The sequence below is a fragment of the Sorex araneus genome, chromosome 7 (assembly GCF_027595985.1).
Source record: "Sorex araneus isolate mSorAra2 chromosome 7, mSorAra2.pri, whole genome shotgun sequence".
In the NCBI taxonomy this organism is placed as follows: Eukaryota; Metazoa; Chordata; class Mammalia; order Eulipotyphla; family Soricidae; genus Sorex; species Sorex araneus.
In genome coordinates this window covers 22979814-22986260 of record NC_073308.1, presented here as the reverse complement: position 1 = coordinate 22986260, position 6447 = coordinate 22979814, and the positions used below count along the sequence as shown (strand labels likewise).

General features: G+C 37.0%; 1 pseudogene; it reads left to right on the top strand.

Moving 5' to 3' along the window:
- Window positions 1-1129: 1129 nt before the first annotated feature.
- LOC129406434 (ATP synthase subunit e, mitochondrial-like) lies at window positions 1130-1344 on the top strand (annotated as a pseudogene).
- The last annotated feature ends 5103 nt before the right edge of the window (window positions 1345-6447 follow it).

The window sequence follows — 6447 nt, the reverse complement described above, 5'->3', positions numbered from 1 at the left end:
CTCAAGAGGGTAAAGTTGAAACAAATAATCAAAGAGTGATTATGAAGTTATGATTTGGATTGAGCAAAAATTCAACTTTGTTCTTATCTTTCATAATGACTACAGGGTTTCAAGACTACTTATTTTCCAGATATACATAAAAAAATCCTCAATGATTTAAACATGTTTGAAAGAAAAAGATTAGAACACATGTAAAAGGTAAAGTTGGAAATTTTACATGAAATGTTGACATACTGAAGAATAAGTTGGAAATACGTTTCTCAAAAAGTTTACAGTTAGAGATTATTTTAAATTTATGCTGAAAATAATCTTTTAAATAATTATGTGAGTTATGATGATCATCTAAAGTACCTGGAGATAAGCTTTCAGAAATACTTTCCCTGTATATATCTACCATTTTTTTCTTAAAATCTAAGGGAAATAATTAGCAATACGGGGGCTGGAGCAATAGTATAGCGGGTAGAGCATTTACCTTGCACACGGCCAACCCAGGTTCGATTCCAGCATCCCATATGGTCCCTCGAGGACTGCCAGGAGTAATTCCTGATTTCAGAGCCAGGAGTAACCCCTGAACATCGCTGGGTGTGACCCCAAAAACAAAAAACAAAACAAAACAAAAAATCATTAGCCATACTTTATTGAAATAAACAAACTTTAGTCATCTTCCATTAAAGTTAAAGAAAAATTTTCATCAGTAGTGGTTAAAAGTTTTGTTTTTAATATAGCATACATTAAAATATACTTTGGATTGTGATTATTAAAACATTGAAAACATTTATGAATTTTTTTATGTATACACTTAGCCATTTTGTGTTTTTATTTATGTAACACAGGACTCTACATAACAGTTACAAAATCAAAATATAAGTCAGGCCCAGAGAGATGGGATATTGGATAGGACACCTGTCTCTCACTCAGCCTACCCGGGTTTGATCCCCAGTATATTAATGTCCCAAAGGCACTGCCCAGGGAAATTTCTAACTGCTCCTCGGGAGTAACCCTGATCATTACCAGGTGTGACCCCAAAATAGAAAACAGACCAAAAAAATCAATCAACACTGATAAATTTTGAAGATGTACTCTCTCCTGCAGTATCAAAATTGTAGCCAATAATGTTTTTTAGGCGGAAATGGTGCCGCCGGAGCAGGTCTCTCTCTGCTCATCAAGCTTGGCCTCTACTCGGCGCGGTTCCTCGGCGTGGCCTCCGGAGCCAAGCGCTGCAGTTACCTGAAGCCGCGGGCCGAGGAGGAGAGGAGGGTGGCCGCGGAGGAGAAGAAGCAGGATGAGCTGAAGCGCATTGAGCGCGAGTTGGCCGAAGCCCCCGATGACAGCATCCTCAAGTGAGACGCCTGGCCTCCCGGAGCGCCAATAAAGTGTCCGCAGCCAAAAAAAAAATATATATATGTTTATTTATCTGAAGACATGCACAAATAAGCGAACACATGCATCTCGCTAGCATACTATTTTGCTTTTATCTTTAATAACAGGTGTAATACATGTGTGTATTCAATATTATGAGTGAGCTCTTCGACTGCCACGTGCATTCTCAAATCCCGATCCGAGCAGGCTTGGAGATCTCAGCCCCGGTTCCGCACACATGGGTTCCTCTGCCGGTTCCTTCATGCATGAGGCTCATCCGAGCATGTGGGGAGTGGCCTTGAGTATGGCTGTGGCTGGGTTCCAGAAGTCTTTGGATGCTGGGGCTAGGCTTGGGGCGGGGAGGGAAACTCAACCTGCCCCCCTCTGAAGGTCCCCGGTGAAGACAGCCAAGGTGTTGGGACAGGACACTCTGCCACACTGCAATCTTCAGGCCAGATTAGTCCTTTCTAATCCCTGCAAGGTCCTTGTTTAGTCACTTTTCTTTGGGTCATGACAGAATTTTTCCACAATTGTGCTCTTAATTTATAAATTTTATGTCACTTAACCTGTCCCGGTTCAATGCCAGGGTGGCTTACAGCTTGCCCTGGGTCCATACACTCTTTTTTGTGGAGACCCTGATTTTGGCGTGGTAGGGACTAAGGGCAACTGAGGCTAAGTCAAGTAAATATGACAGATGCCTAGAAGTAGATGCCAGATGCCCAGGAGTAAAAGTTATTTGGAGTAAAATAACTCCAAGTTACCAAAACAGCATTAACTGTCTTCTTGTGTCTATACAAAGATACAATTGCTCTAAAGTAAACTATGAAAAGAACATAAGGGAAAGAAAAAAGCAGCATTTTACTTACAAATACAAAATTCATAGTCCTGAGAGGCATCTGACCTGACAAGTCACAGGGTCTGATTTGGAAATATGGGAGACTAACAGATAGGGAAAGCAGAGCACAAAGGAAAAGTTAGAGATGAATATTGAGGAAATTGGAGTTCTTCGGGAGCATTGTGATGGTATTATTCAATAAACCTAAGCTGTTTGCTTAGAAGAAATGGCAAACAAATGTTAAAATTAAAATGTTTAGAGCTATAATCCAACATATGTGTATGCAAAAGATTGTTTAATTTTTTTGCTCTTTATTTTGACTAAATTTTGACCTGTATCAATTTTATATACTTAAATCCTGGGGGAGGTGGGGAGGGGTTACAAAATTTTCTCTGGTGAATAAGAGCATGAAGTATAAAATATTTAAGAAATCTTGTTCTAGGGGCCAGAGCCATAGTATAATAGGTAGGGGATTTTCTTCCTACATGGCTGACCCGGTTCCGATCTCTGGTATTCCATATTGCCCCCTGCCTCCAGTAGTGATTCCTGAGTGCAGAGCCAGGAGTAACCCTTGAGCATCTCTGAGTCTGGCACAAAAGGCAAAAGGGGAGAGACAGACAGACAGACAGAGAGACAGAGAGACAGAGAGACAGAGACAGAGACAGAGAGACAGATGACAGACAGACAGAGACAGAGAGACAGAGAGAGGCAGAGAGAGAAAGAGAGGAAAGAAAAGAAAGGAAAAGAAAGGAAAAGGAAAGAAAAGAAAAGGAAAGAAAAGAAAAGAAAAGAAAAGAAAAGAAAAGAAAAGAAAAGAAAAGAAAAGAAAAGAAAAGAAAAAAGAAAAAAGAAAAGAAATCCTTGTCTGTAGCAGAAACTTAATACCTCATGTACCTCATTCTTCATCCTTTCCCAAGAACATAAACATGAAGGTGAAGGAGTCTACATGCAATGAACATCTGAGCTATTACATGAGTTACAAGCACATTTTCTGAAATAGAAATTAAAGCAAAATCAAATGCATTGCAACTGAGATTTGTACAATATGAACCACTTGAGAATTGAACTGTGACTCATTTAATTCTCCATATTTTTGCACATTATCTAGTGAGGTCATATTCCTCTCTATTATTTTGATTGTTATGAGAAATAAAATTTATTGCACATAAATTTGTCTCTCTGAAATTCAAATATTTACATTTTAGAAATTCATGTTGGGTACATTTTCAAATATATATTACACATAGTCATTGCAAAGATTCTTTTAGATATTTTTCCTTCTGAAGTCAAGGTCCAGATTCCTGTGTGGATCAAGATGCAATTTCCACAAAGTGTGCATGTGTGTGTGAGAGTAACAAATTCTAATCACAAATAAACTTCAAAAAATTGGTAAATTATGTGTTCTAAGTTGTTTTGCCAGAGTAATGCTATTGTTGCTCTGTCGTCTCATGTTTTCTCTGATCAAATTTCAATAAACACTCAAAGTCTTGTATCTAAATATTGGCCTTTTTGAAATTCCAACAATTTTGAGTGACCATTTTGGTATTTTGTGTTTTTCTCCTGAAAACAATAGCAAGTTTGCCTACAGATATGAATCTTCAAAGATAGCAAAATTACTGAATGCACAGATTTGCAATTGCTTCTATCTGTCTAGTTTACTGCAAGAGTTTTTGTCACTGACCTTCATTTTTGAAGTTTGGCAAAGCTATTAATATTATTATTAATTTAGTCACAATGATTCATTTCTATCAAGGTGATTTAACACAATAAAACTATTTGCAATAAATTTTCTCTTTTTTGATGTATAAATCTTTTTTTGTCTAACCAAAACATGGTATTTCTATTTCCTCTTCTCATCTACTTATTTTTTACTTCCCTTCTTATTAGGGTGATTGATTAGTGGTCAGTGATGCATAATAGAGAACCTATTTGGCATATTTTGAGAGAATTTATTTTTGTTATATAAGAAGACAATTCCAAGAAGAAAATAAAAATTGTGGTTTAATCCTTGTTTTTTTGTTTGACATTAGGAGTGAGTGCATAATGTATGAAATTAAAGTAGTGTTTTTATGACACTGAAAAAATGATTAGAAGTAAAAAGCCAATAGGCTGGAGATTTAAAATGCATGTAGAAAGAGATCCCATAGTTTGGTAAAGCCACCAATTGAAGTAGTTAAAGTCCTGCAGTAACATGATAGTCAAAATTTGTTAACTGGAGACATGAAGGGATACGTATACAATTGAAACATGAACTGCACCTTTTTAGGGTTTCTTTGTATAAATGGTGGGCTTGCTCAAGGCTGGAGGCTTGATTTTGTAAATAAAAGTTTATCCACTGTGTGATTCATGGCTTGGGGGAAACCATTCTGCTTGCTCTCTAATTCTGCCTTTTAGATTGGTAGATGAAAGAAGTGCTGAGAATGAGAACTATTAATGATCATGCTATCTAGAATATGGACGTCGTTAGGATTTTTGACTGCAGAATGTTTTTCTCTGTCGTTGCCAAAATTTCAGGAACATTACTTGTATTTGTGTTTGTGCAATCTGTTGTCAAGAGATATCTGTAGAGGTCAATTTGAATCGTTTTTTGTTATGTTTGATTTTCTCACCAGAACCATCTACTTCATGCTGTTTTGTCTTTGTATAAATAACAAATGCTCTAAGAGCTCAGTGTGCTTCTTCAGTTATCCTTTCAAACAGATTATTGTAATTTCCCCTTTATTAATTGTGTGGTATAGAAACTTCCTTCTAAAAATTAAAGTATGGAATTGAGGTAGGAAAAAAGTGACTCTAAAAGAGAATTTTTTCACAACAAAGGAAACCACCAACAAAATAAAAGCAATTTGCTTGGGAGTAAATACTTACAAAACAAAAACCAAATAATTCAAAAGATTAAATTTTAAAAATGATAAAATTGACAGATAATCTAATAGCATTTTATTATTTATATATACAATCAGACAAAAGGAACTGAAAAGATGTTCAGCAAATTAAAAAAATGGGGAAATGCAAAGAAATACCACAATGAAAGAGGTAATGGGGTGAAGTGATAATACAGCAAGTAGGGGACTGGTTTTTAGGATCCTGACCAGGATTTAATCCTGACACTCCAGAGGGTGTTCCCCAAACTTTTCCATAAATAGAATGTTTTTCAAAATAATTTAAGTTTTGAGCTTGAGCACTTGAGCTTATCTTAAGGCATTCAAGTGTTTATCTGTCAGCATTTTTAATTTCTAGTATTTATTTTTAGCTCTTTTATATCTCTGCTTATAACTACACATAAATTTTATGTGTGTATGCTAATTTTTTTCTTCACTAGTCCACTTAACAGAATAATCAAGTGCTAAATTCGAAGTATGAGAATTCCAATATACATGAATACTTTCAATCTGCTTCTGACGACTGTTTTTCTTAAACCCACATTCTGCCTTTGCTTTGGGTTTCCCTAAGTAATTCACCTGAAAGAATCTTTAAAAAGGGAAAATGTGTAAGCAAGCTCTATTTTATATAACTGCTTCAATGATAATCTCAGTAAGCAGAGAAGTCAGCAGATTTGACTGGGATTCTGCACTCCTGGACATTCAATGGGTGCTTGGATACTAGAGAAGAAATTCTGGCATAGACTATGTAGTAGTGAATGACCAAACCAAAATTGTTTTTCTCTCTTAAAGGGTAGATATTTTCAGCAGCCTGGGTCAAGTACTACAGAGAGGCATGAGAGTCTTTATACAATATAGGAAAAGCATATTTTTATTATTAAAAATAGTGATATGCCCTCATCCATTTTGGGGGCCTTACTGTTTTTGATTTATCTACTTATTTTTTTAATTTATTTATTTTTTAATTAGTGAGTCACAGTGAGGGTACAGTTACAGATTCACACATTTTTGTGCTTGCTTTTCCCTCATGTAATGTTTAAGAGCCCATCCCTCCACCAGTGTCCATTCTCGGCTACCAATGAACCCAGTATCCCTCCCACATCCCCAGTTCCATTCCACCCACCCCACCCCGCCTCTGTGTCAGGGCATTCCAATTTTATATCTCTCTTTCCTTTTGGGTGTTGTGATTTGAAATAGGGGTATTGAGTGGTCATCACAGCATATCCATTCAATACGCACAGGTAGCTTGCCAGGCTCTGCCGCGCGGGCTCAATACTCTCGGTAGCTTGCCGGGCTCTCTGAGAGGGCCGCAGGAATCGAACTCCGGTCAGCCGCGTGAAAGGTGAAAGCTCAACCGCTGTGCTATATGCCCAA